Source organism: Strigops habroptila, chromosome 1 (assembly GCF_004027225.2).
Source record: "Strigops habroptila isolate Jane chromosome 1, bStrHab1.2.pri, whole genome shotgun sequence".
NCBI lineage: Eukaryota > Metazoa > Chordata > Aves > Psittaciformes > Psittacidae > Strigops > Strigops habroptila.
In genome coordinates this window covers 96562313-96575577 of record NC_044277.2, presented here as the reverse complement: position 1 = coordinate 96575577, position 13265 = coordinate 96562313, and positions in this window count along the sequence as shown.

Below are 13265 nucleotides of genomic sequence, written 5' to 3'. Positions count from 1 at the left end.
TGTGAACTTTCAGTGTAATGAGCAGTGAAAAGGGAATGGGCCAGGGAAAGTTCTTAGGTAACACCAGATACCTAGTACGTTTTTTCATATTATGTTCAGAAAACAATGTACTTTTATAAAATGCCATGTGTATGAAAAGTCCTCCTTCTTTAAGTTTCAATTTCAAGGAAAACTTTTCTACTGTGTATTAGGACTCTTCCGGGCTTGCTACTGGACAAAGATGACCTCAGAGATTTTAATCTGTGACAGCCTGCATCTTTCACACTTTTCCTCTCCTAGTGTTCACATTTCCATGCTTTGGCATCCCACTCCTACTCTATTTCTCTGTTCTCCTGGTCTCTGCCTTCCTTCTTTTTCATGTGTGTCTTCTGTCAATATGCACCAAATATCACAAATGCTGAGACACAAAGAACACTCAAAATGAGATTTGTGTATGATGTTTCATCCCAGTACTTAAGCTCCCACATGACTCTCTATCCCTTCAAATTCAGCTATTTCATTTTTAACCACATATCCTTCTCCCAGGTATTCACACCAGCCTGACCAACACAAATTGTGTGACTCAAGACACAAGTCATTATTAGTTTTCCTGGTGACAAGGGAAATGGTATTTGCTGATATTTAGGAAAAAAAAAAATTGTCATTTTGTTCTGTGTCAAAGAAGTTTGGGGAAGACTGTGCTAGAAACCACAACTACAGATTTCAGAGATCAAGAAAGAAAAAAAAAAAAAGGAAAGAGAAGTATATCACTTTCATTTTTTTCCATGTATTTCAACTTTCTGTAGCTTAACCTGAGAGGGAAAGCAAAACAAACTGAACAAGAGTGGCTCCTGTTCTCATAGATGGCAGCAGCCACTGTCATGAATTGATTCAACACTTGTTTCTGTTGGTAGGCCATGGGGTGGACGTGGATGCTTTAACCTTTATGTGAAAATTCAGCCATGCGACTACATTTACTTACCTGTTGCAATCCGAAATTTCTTCCAGCAGAGGGTGTAACCCTTCAGTCTGCCCGGGTTTGAGAGCACCCAGTAATCTCTGGGGACTAAGCTTCCGAGAGCTTCTTCAATCTGATATTTGTCTAAAGCAGCTCCCACCTTCAGGATGTCTCCTAATGTCAAAATGCCCAATCTAAGCCTCTCCTCTGTCATTGCACATAAAGAAGCTTTCCTCTGAAATATTTTTCGAAGGCAGTGAGATTTTGTGAGAGCAAAATTTTACCTTTTTTTTTTTTTAATAAATTTAGATTGTGATAAAGAAAACAGTGAACCTTGGTTGATGTACAACAATAATCATGTACTAATTAGGAATTGCTTTGAACTTAAAGCAGATAAACCAAAGAGTCGGGTAATTAAATTATGATACAAACAAAATCTGCCAACACAATTTATGGCTTAAGGTATTGATTATGGCAATTTGATCAACAAAAAAGACATAAATAACAGTCAGTGTTTATTTTTTGTTGATGCACACTTTAAAACCTGCACATGTTTAAGAATGGTGCATTAAAGGGGAGTTTTATTGGATAATTCCAGTTTATTAAAAACAAAACTTTTAACCAAAACATACATATTTTGTGAATCTTTCTTTAGAAAATTTTCACATGATCAAAATGATATTCGTGGTCAAAGCCACAGAGAAAAGAAAAACTTCAGAGCTGATGATAATATCAATAATCTGCCTAATTCAGTGCAAAGACATAATCTTTAATCTCATATATTTCAGATGAATGCCCTGATCATGACTCAGAAGAAATGAAGATGGTCTTGATTTAGTTTTGTTCTGCACTTGAAGCAAAAACGATTGTTGAAACTTCTATTCTTGAGAAAAAAATTGAAAACTGGTTTAAAAAATATCTATTAGATTAGTAAACAAATCTTTGCACTAACTGTGCTAGATGTCACAATGAATTTAAGAAGCCTGCATGTGGTATTTCAAATGTCAATTTAAAAGGAATGCAATACATGTTTTGTAGTCCATTGGACAGTAGTAAAATGGGAATGGGAATCTAGTGGAATGGGAAAAGATGGTCCTTTGCTCCTAGCGTAAAGATTCTTTGAAATAGTTAGAGATTCTTCGAAATAGAAGGGTTCTACTTTGTATTGAGAGAATCTGAACTGAATTGCTTCTTACCTTAGTGAAGTTTCAAAGGCCATGAGGTGCAGCATATACCTGGCATGCACTTCCACATTGCACAAAACTGCAGCCATAAACTAAGATTGGTAAATGAATGTGTAAACAGCAAGAGTGATATTTTCTAAACATGCAAAATAATTTGACACTATCATATATAAGAATTAACTGCATCAACTGAGTTTGACGAATTTCTCAGAGTTATTACTGAATTTTCAAGATTTTTTTTTAGAATCAAATTATATATTGAAAAAAGTAACTTCATGAGAACTTTAAAGTGAAAGCAAGAAAGAAACTGGTTAGAATATTACTGTCATGAAGCTGTACAAATAAAATTATGAAGTGGATCCAGGTTTTGTCAGACTAATTATTTTAAACTCCTGTTTCTTATAAAGTCATACTTTTGGAAACACAGAAAAATGAGCTACACAGTTGCAGAAAAGGTTTATTAATTTTATCTGCTACATGAGAATAAGAATCCACACAGTAAACAAGTAATTTGGAAAACCTTTCTAAGTTTTAACTGCTGTAGCTACTCTTCAACACAATGGCACAGGGGTGCACCACATCTTTGGGAGCTGCTGGATAATTCTTTCTCTCCCATAATAAATTACGGCAGATTAGATTTATTCTTTACATGTAAACAGATGTATAATAATTTAGCTGATGTTATTAATATGAGATATTCATAAAATCGTATTTGATTTTCAGTTATATCAGTGGGAGTGTGTTTATAATGGTTTGTAGGCTGTGAGAGAGAAGAAAGAAGAAGAGACCCAAATGTATTTCAGTGGAAGTAAGTACTGAAATGGTTTTGATATTCTCTAGACTATAACCTAGGGAGAAATTATCAATCCCAGTTAGCTACTTCTAGGGCACCTTCAAAATCTGCAGGCTGCTCAAAATTGTAATGGGAATTGGAAACCAAAATTCAAATAAAATTCCAGAAATAAATACACAGTTTGTCTCCAGGAAAAAATACCAGAGGCATACTTATCCTGTTCTTGAACTCCTTACTAGGCATCACCGTCATGGAACTAGCTGATTGGTTTGAATCAAAGTGGCCTTTCTTATATTCTTATGATCATACCATATTTAGCTCTAGCAGTGGTGCCCATCAGTAACATTTAATGTGAAAATTCATGATCCAGAAGCTAGACAGTGTCAGTTTGTCATTGTAGGGGAAGTTTCTGAAAGGTCAGAAAATTTCTGAAGTAGAATGCAGTAGTGTGTGAACAATACAGTTTAAAAAAAAAAATCTGAAATAATCAGCAGGGGTTGAGTTACATATATTTGGAATGATTAGGCTCTATATGAGCAATAGATATTTTCTTAAATTAAGTAAGCATTTAAGCCTGGAGAGTTCTTAAAATGTAAAAAGACAGGATTTAGATTTACAGAACAGAACATTCAGTGCTATTAATATTTACTCAAAACAATGTGGCATCCAGGAGCATTGAGTATAAGCTCTTTTTTGTTCCCACCTCTAATTTCTAGGACTGTAATTATGGATTTAGTGATTTTTTTTTTTTCTGTTAATGAGTTTTGAATTTATTATCCTACAATTACACAGAATATTTCCCTGTTCCTGTTATGCGATAGGAAGAACAAAAGGTTCTGCCTTATTTCCTGTGTTATTTTACCTTGTACAGCTACCCTCTTATACCTCCTATATACCCTCTTACTCACTTTCCTCTTTAACCATATAATTATTTTCACTTGTTCTTTAGATGCAAGATTTTTCCCCATGCTTCCCAGCTTCCTCATGAAGTTGGCTCATTCTGAGCTACCACTTTGGTATTTCAGATTTTGATACAGGTTAATATAACTTTACATTATGTACCTCACTAACCTTAGGACCATATTCACTTTAGCATTCTGTATTCAATGGAAAGACACGGGCTGCCCATAGGGAAACTCAGAATATTTCAAAATAAAAATCAATTGCCTTCTGCAGGTGCCTGTTTATGCTTTGTAGAGTCAAGGGGGCCTACTTTCATAATTTAGCCGTCTCAATGATACTTTTACAACTAAGCGAGAAGAGTATGGATTGAAGTTACAGTGAGTAAAATATTCTAAATAAGACTGTAATTTCAACTTGTGTAATTTTCTCATTCTTTTCCGTACATCATATCTTTTTACTTTTCTTATTTATTTATTTATATTTTTTAAAAATCTAACATTCTTATTACTTCTACGTACTTGCCAGAGTTGTTTCGTTTGTTGGTTGATTGGTTACGAGTTAATAAAAATTATTTACAAACAACCAGTCCTGAAGATGATAGGACTTACTTTTAGAATTTTATGAGTGGCAGTTCGTATCTCTCCCCAGTCAAATACTTTACTTCAATCAACACTACTTTCATCATTGCTAAGTCAGTTCCTCTGAAGTTCTTTGCAGTTTTATCTTTCAATGACTAGTTTCTGTAACATAGTACCATTTGCATATTTTAGGTGTATTAATTTGGAAGTTATTACAATTTAAGTACAGTTGAAATTCAAGCATCTTTAACCAGGGAGTAGTATACAAACTTACTTTTCTTAAGGAGAGAGATTAAGGCTTCATTTCTACTGATTCAAAAGCTTTCATTCAATTGCTACCAAGAAAACAGTATCAGCAGAAAACTTATTTTCAGAAGCACTCTTTGCAAAGGCTAAAATCTCTTTGCAATTTCACAGTTACATAAAAATGACTTGTATTTTCTTTTGAACTGATTAGAGTATGATCTTATTTTAGATCAAATAAGACATTGCTTTAGTTTTCAAACCGAACTATAATCCTCAGTAAAGTCTAATCTTGGCAATGTAACAAATGAAACAACAACAAAGCCACTTCTACATGTTGTTCTTCCTCACAGCTATGAGTAACTTCCTATATATCAAACACAGAGCTTAATATAATCTTGGTCATTCTTCCCCCTCTTGGGGGTCTTTGTAAAGTGTATTGCTTTAGGAAATCGAATACACTGAATGCCCCACTGAAGATGTTAGACTTAGCAAAAAGATCTGTTTCCTTGTAGATTTTTTCTTTTTTTTTTTCCCTTTTCTTTTTTTTTTTTTTTTCCCTCCTGCATGTTATCATTTAGAAGTCATATTGTTACCTGGCATATTTGAAATATTTTAGCAGAAACCACAAGATTCCATTCAAAAGAAAAAACTACTACAAACCTTGACTTTACTGTTACATCTTCTCCGCCAGAAAACTTGCTGTATTGCACGTGATTTTGTATTAAAAATATATGTACATTCCAACATGACCATTAAAATACTTTCTATAGAAAATATGTTTTTAAAGCAGATTGATAGCTCATGGCAGAAAAGCAAATAGTTATTCTACACCTGGGATTCTGGAAAGACAGACAGCAGTATTTTTGCTTGTGGAATTAGGTAATATTTTGCCTGGGATCATAAAGGTATCTAGAAATTAGGGCTTTTTTTCTTTTTTTCAGTTGACATTGAATACACTTGAGAGGGCTTTTCTGTGCTTCTATTTCTTTAACATCAAGTATAGCTTTAAATGGAAAGATTCTATAAGGACTACAGAACAAATGAAATACTGACATACAAGAAATAGAAAACTGGAAAAAAAGAATTTTTTTAATCCATCTCTTAAGAAATGTTTACTTTTGCTTTCAGTTATTTAGCTCCAATAGCTAAATAAACAACCAACCAAACAAACAAAAAAAACACAAAACCAAACTAAAGAAAACAAAACCAAAAAACCCCAAATAAAAAACCCATACAGAACAACAAAAAAGGGAAATATCCAAAATTTTTAGTTCATACATGAAGGAATGAGTGTAAGTTACAGGAATTCTTTGAAATCACCAAGTGGGCTACGTGAAATCTGTTGATTCAGCATAGTTAAGGAAATAACCTTGAAAGCTTAGCCAAAATGAGAGTTTTTAAGGAAAGATACCCTATTTTATAAATATGAACTAGACATTACGGTAAAAATATTGTGTCATTTGATGAAACAAAATGCCATTATTAGCATAGGATACACATAATTGAGCAGTGTTTTATAGTTGTTTATGTATCTGCACTTTGGCTTGTTCATGGCAAATAATTTGTATACAAGATCTCAAGTATAAGGAGGCCAGTGAAATTATTTATTTTTATTCAGTGGCTACATCACCAGAATTGAAGAAAAAAAGAAAAAAGAAAAAAGAAAAAATATTGGTTTGGGTAAAATAAAATAAAAGATCATATGAAATTTTTAAAAAGAAAACCACAGTAATTTCCTATTAACCTGAAATCCTTCAATCTAGGAAAAAAAAAATTACCTTAAAAATTTATTTTCCAAGTTACTTAGCCTCACCTTTTAGCATACAGTCGTAAAATGAAAATTACTGTTCAGAACAAATAATTTAGTTCTGAATTGTTTAAAATCAGTAGTTCAGTCATTTTAATATTTTATCACTCACCAATTTTTTTCAAACAAAACATTTTCTAGTAAGCAGTCAAGTCCTCTTGGAATTATGGTTATAATTGAATTTGCTTTAAAAATTATTCATGTTGTATTTAACTGTGAATAAGAAAGAAATATTATGAGCAAAATAAGAATTTGCTCATAATATGCAAAGTAATCAGTCTTTACTGAGTTTATGTATTATTTAAGATGAAATAATTTGCCCCCCAAAAAGAATTTGAAAGCACAACTAATTGTTTTCTTAATTTTTTCTTTTTCTTGTTGTGAGTGTTGGCTTTTCAGTACTGATCTATTAAAAGGTGGTTCTGATACAAAGTAATACCTGAATGGGACCCAGATTCCTTTTCTGTTTTCACTAAATTTTTTGTAAACACTGAGTGAGTGGGATAAATTGGTCTGATGCTGGTTGCTCTGTACTGCATTCATGTTTGTCAATCATAATTGATTTAATATTGAAATGTTGCAGCATTGTTCCACTAGGTATAGTAGAAAACAGTGTTTTCCGATTATTAATTGTAATACACAGGACAATAAATGAAATAACACTGATCAATAGGAACAGAAATATTTGGAGAACAAACTTACACTGTATTAATTCAGACTGTTAATCCCCTATCACACATCCAGTAATTCTTCCAATTCACAATACATCTCTGTTCAAGTACAACTTGTTGTTCTGGTACGGTAACATATGAAGAAAGAAGTGACCAAAGGTTTAGAATATCAAAGACTGACTTAATTTCAAAATAGTGGTGTCTAGACTGTGTCTATCAAAATGTAGTCTGTGCTGAAGGAGGTGTGAAGTATAAGGAGTTGTCAAATTTGGTGAAAAGCAGGGTTTGCTTACTCTTGTTTACATTTGGCCTGGAAAGGTCTGACATTTTATTTAGTTAGTTGTATTTTCAGAACCTGAAATTCCAAGGAAAGTGCCCCAGGTGCCTTGCAGCTGCTCGGGGAATTTAAAGTTCGTGTGGCTATCAGTATTCTTCTAAGAAATTATCAATCAAAATTGACAGGAATGACAATTTCTCAGGGCAACTGCAGCAATCTGAGTGGGAATCAACTCCTGTCCTGGGATAGACCCAGGCTGCCCAGAAGCCACAGGCTCATGGAAGCTACACTAATGCTTCGGGATCCCCAGTGTGGAGAGGGAGATTAGACTCCAAGGACTTTCAGTGGCAGAGAAACAAAAATGTATTGATGTTCTGGATCAAGAAATCAATATTTTCTGTCAAATTTTTGTTTTGCTGAAAGGTTTTTTACTAACCATAGTGTGAAGAGGGTGTACCAGGAAGTGAGAAATGCCTGTGAAATTTCCACGAGAGATCCCAGCAAATGCATGCTATGAGAGCGTGCTTCTCTGCTGCTACGGAAAAGAGAACACTGCACGGTCCTCTCTACTAAGGATAGTGGGGATAAGCTTATTTGTTTGCATTTCCTCAAACACTGAACAACCATAGGGCATCACCTATGAACGGTCCGTCTCTCTGAGATATGGATGCAGAAATGATCATAATATCATTATTTAACAACAAAATAATTACGCAGTATGTATAATAAGAGCTGGTGAGCCATCCTAAAGTCCTGCTGGCATTTCAGGTTTTGTCGGCCTGCATATATGTGACTGGCTGAATATAATTATTCTTACTTTCTCACTCCCCAAGTTTTAGGGTAAGTTCTTAGAATGAATGGCCCCAGCTTTCTCTGTCGAGCTGTAACCACAGGATGTTAATTTACGGGTCTTCTAATAATGAGAGAAGATATAAATGAGGGAAAATCAGATACTTCTTAGGTAGTAAGGGAAGCCACAGTGTAAACAGTGTGAGTGGAAGCATAGGAAAATGGCTTCTTTCTGAATTTTCCAACCCTTGATTTCTTATCAGCTATTATACCATTGCTATTGTGCCTTTCTCCTCTATTTTACATTCTCCCAAAGTTCTGGAGTGACACTGCAAAACTTCTACTTCCCCCCTGATATACACTGAAAAGGAATTTGCATCTGTGTCAGAAACTGGAATTGAATTGCTTTTGTTTGTATTAGGCAATTAGGCTCTGCTGACTAAGTCTTCTACAGCTGTTGTTCACATATAGAGTGGCTCAGGCATCCGTTAAAAGCAGCCATTAATGAAACAATATAAATCAGCTGTCCCATTAGCACACTTCTTGAATTTTATGAAGAGTTTACTTTTATTTTGGATTTCTCAGCTGGTTTAGTCATAGCCATGAGGTCTTTAGTCATAGCCATGAAGTCTTTAATATACTTCGTTGTTCAAACTTCTTTAGCTGCCACTCCCAGAATATTTCGAATTGCATACCTGAGCAGTCCAACAACCTCATCTTGTCAGGTAGACATTTTTGGGAAAAAAAAAAAAAATAACATGAGTACGGCATTTCTAGACAAGAACGTTCCTGTTTTCTTGAAAAGGACACCATCAATAATAAAAGGATCAAGGCAACAAAAGGAAGAATTTTACATGATCGTTAAAATTTTAAAACTGAAAATTGCAATGAAAACAATAACATTATACAATTATTATTATCATTCCTTATATTACTCGTTGATCAAATAAAAAGGGGTCTCACAGAATAAACAATACTGAGTACAGATACATGTTAGTCACTTTAGTACATTTCAGTCTAGTGGCTTTTCAATTTAAAACTAGCTTAAATTTCCTGAGGCAAAGCTTGTACTATGTTTTTGCTTTTCTCGAGGCAAGCTTTGTTGCTCCTGAAACTGATATCCTCCTACTCATCTCAGGGCATAATTAAGCCAGAATTTTGAACCATAAAAGTAGATAAAGAAATTACTGCCACTGAAGAAAGAGGGGTGCATACGTAGTCTGCTGCAACAGAAATTGAAGAGCACTAATAACCATTTATAACTTAATAACCGTTTTCAGGAAGCTCTGTGCTGTTCATTTCAGTGTTAATCACATCTATTTGTATCCCGTAAGTTCCTTAACTATTAATACAGGAAACTATGATGTTATCTGAAATCCTCTCCATCCTACTTCCTTAAGAAAAAGATTTACAACGTGTCCCAGAGTTTAACAACTTAGCCTGCTGGAGATATGCAAACTGAAAATACAAGGTATTCCATCAGGTGTTGGCCTCGGAGACCGCCAACTCAAGACATCCAGCAAATTGCTAGTGATACTGCAGATAATCAGATGCAGGACTTTCAAATGATTGCCCCAAGCCATGCAGCAGCTTTGAAATACAGAATTATCAGGATGAAATGAGTGCTGAAGCAAGTGAGAAGCCTATACATGCTTCCTAGTGTAAGGCAAACATATTTTGCACTGTAAAATACATATAGTGTAGAAATACAGCACAGAAGTATTGTAGAAAATTATGTCAAACAAGTAATAATCACTGAATACCCTAAGAAACAAATAGTACTGGTAGAATGTATTCACATTATTTTACAGCTTCATTTGGCCACATATAGAGTTAATCAAACACTCCTAGAAGCATTCCTCACATACTGATGTAGTAACAGCACTTTATAATGGCCCTGAGATATACTATTACATGCACATACTACATGCACATTAGCAGCCAAGTTGAAAACTGAGAGAATATTGGAAAAGTCTAGATATGAGAGAATATAGGAAAAGTCTAGATAAAAAAATACATTTAGCCTCCACAACCACATACCTGCAGGAAGCAGAGCAGGATAGAAAGACCATTGCCCAAATCATGAATGCTTTAATGAATATACAATCCCTTAGAGAATAAGTCATACAAACTGGAAGTTTTCAGCAGCCCATTTTTCTCACTATCATTTTGCATTGGTTATGTACCTCACTGAGATTCAAAGCTCAGCCCACCTCTGTGAAATCAAAAGCAGCAACAAAAATATGCAGTGAAACTAAATGTCTTCTGCATCTTCATGAAACTAGAGCCCCAGAAGCCTCAACATTTCACTCACAACTGAGTACAATAATGAAAAACTTATTTTGTATCTGAATACTGGTCAGCCGTTCCCTAATACGAACACAACAGAGAACAAAGCATCTGTTGATACACTCTTCCCCACTCAATATCTTGGCTGACTGTGTACAGTTAAAGCCAGAAATAAAAGCCTGAATCTGCTTCTGAAAGGTAGAATATACCTTTGGACACAGCCCTAAGCAAAGGTTGGCATTTAACCTTCAATATGGGAGTGGGAAGCACTATGTTGCAGAGACACACCTCAGGGGCAAAATATATACATAATTTCCTCATTGCTTCAAGGGGGTAATAATTTACTACTCAATCAGCAGTGTTGGCCATCATCTTGGGGCATATCTGATGCAAGGCTTAGACTGCTTCTCCTCCATGTTTCTGTCTGCATCCATGCCCTGAGATGGTTGTGGATGTTGACATGGTAGGTAGCCTGCACAGAGAAAGGGAAGAAAGTGTCTATGAGAGGGTCTTTCTTCCACAATTCCTCTTGTAAGCGCCTAGTCCAGATAAGTCACTGGAGAACTGAATCTTAGGTTGAATTTATGTAGAAATTCTGGCCTCTGCAAGATCTGCCACTTTCCTTTTTGTGCTTGGTTCATATTTTGTATATGAATTAGATTTATTGCTTCTTGCTAAGTATTTTTTTATGCAGTTGTAGGCAAATGAATTGAAGGCAGTATTTACTGATGGAAAAGGGTGAGTAAATAAGGTCTGGAGGGAAGAAAAGCATACATATTCATTTTTTCTGCTCATTTCAATTATTTCGTACAAATAACCTTAAAAGCAAGATTTTATATGCTGGACTTTGATTTAATTATAGATAAAAATAGTTTAAATAGTTTGTAAAATCCTAGGAAAATGTAATTATTGAAAAATAACAAACAAATAGTATAAAAGGTTGCAGGTTCCACTAGAAGTCTTGCTTTAATTGAGGTTTATTTTTTTTTCCAAGCTTAGGCAGACATAGCATCTAGAAATTTGCTTTCCCTATATTTTATGTTTGTTCCCTTCCTTGCTTGGTTTCCACTTCGAAAGCAACCAACAAGTAAAAGTTCTCCTGAACAAAGAATGCAATGAAGAAAAAATTGCTTCAGTTTTACCAAGACAGTATATGGGGTTCACTTTCTTTTTCTATCAAACTTAAAGTACTTTGCCTTCATTGTATTTTTTAATTTGCAATAGTCCACATGCACTGCTATCTTCAAGGTAAAGGATTAAACTCATTTGAAGGAGTGAAAACAGAACTGTGATTTCTATACTGTGCTTTAGGATCAAACAGGGTAAAGTTTTAGGGCCATAAGCCTTACAGGTAAACAACTATTTCCTATTTCTTTGAAGAAAAATCTGACTTTAAGCTCCCTCTCTATCACATTATTGCTGATTGACAGGGTCAATCATATACTAATCTATATCTATACTAATTCAATCTATACTAATTCTGATCTCAATTCCTTCATGGACTTGCAGAATGTGTTCCTGAGAAAAATTTGATCCAAATAAAATGGGATCCAAAATTCTCATTGTTATTAGGATTTGCCCCAGCACTGATTATATGTAAGGAACAAGTTTAAATCACAACTAGTTTCTGAAATCTTTGAATACTAATCTTGTCCCATCCAGGTGTAGTTCCTTTCAAGATGCAAGATGTTGATTCATTATTACAGTTGTACATACAGCTTTAGGTCCTCCTTGTTCTTTTTACTGATCCTTTTTGTTCTTCTTTTTACCTTACACTGTCCTTTGATACTTGAAAATAGCTGATGAGCTGAATTACGAAGTGTGGGCATGAAATATGTAGTACAATGTGGCAGGATGTGTTAAAGTTTTAACCTAACAATACATAGAAAAATACGTGGCCTGATATTTTAATTTCCTTCCAAATCTGTAAAAGGAATAGCAAAAGAAACTAACTGGTATGAATAAAAGCAGACAGTGTTTTGTTTTATATATGTACATATGTATATATTGTACCAATACAAAATATATTTTAGACTGATTGAAACTGCTGTCTTATCTATTATACAGCCTTCATGGCAACTGGATAACTAGTATTATTATGGCTTTGAGATAATTAAGAAAGTGAACAGCCAAAGGTGTGGCCAGGCTTTGTAATCAGGTAATTTAGAACATTCAAATATTGTTATATTTTTCTGTAGACTATTGATCTCCATTAACAAAAACTGAGGAATAACACCTTTTGTTACTTATTTTCAAGAATTTACCAACTCAGCTGAAGTAGGAGAATTTATAAGCTTGGGCATTCCTGGGTGGGACCATTCAAATGTACCTTCAGTCAAACCAGTTCTGAAACTTCTGAATTTCTAAAGTAAAACTCAGGGACGTCATCCTTTTCTGAATGCAAAATGTACGTAATACATTACCATTGTTATTCATGTGCAGTACAGAATCATAGAATGGTTAGTGTTGTAAGGGACCTTAAAGATCATCCAGTTCCAACCACCTCAGCCAAGGGCAAGGATACATTCCACTAGACCAGGTTGGTCAAAGCCCCATCCAACCTGGCCTTGAACACTGCCAGGGGTGGAGCAGCCACAGCTTCTCTGGGCAACCTGTGCCAGGGCCTCACCACCCTCACAGGGAAGAACTTCATCCTTATATCTATTCTAAATCCACCCTCTTTCAGTTTAAAGCCATTCGCTCTTGTCCCATCACTACATGCCCTTGTAAAAAGTCGCTCTCAAGCATTCTTGTAGGCCCTCTTTAGGTACTGGGAGGCTGCTATGAGGTC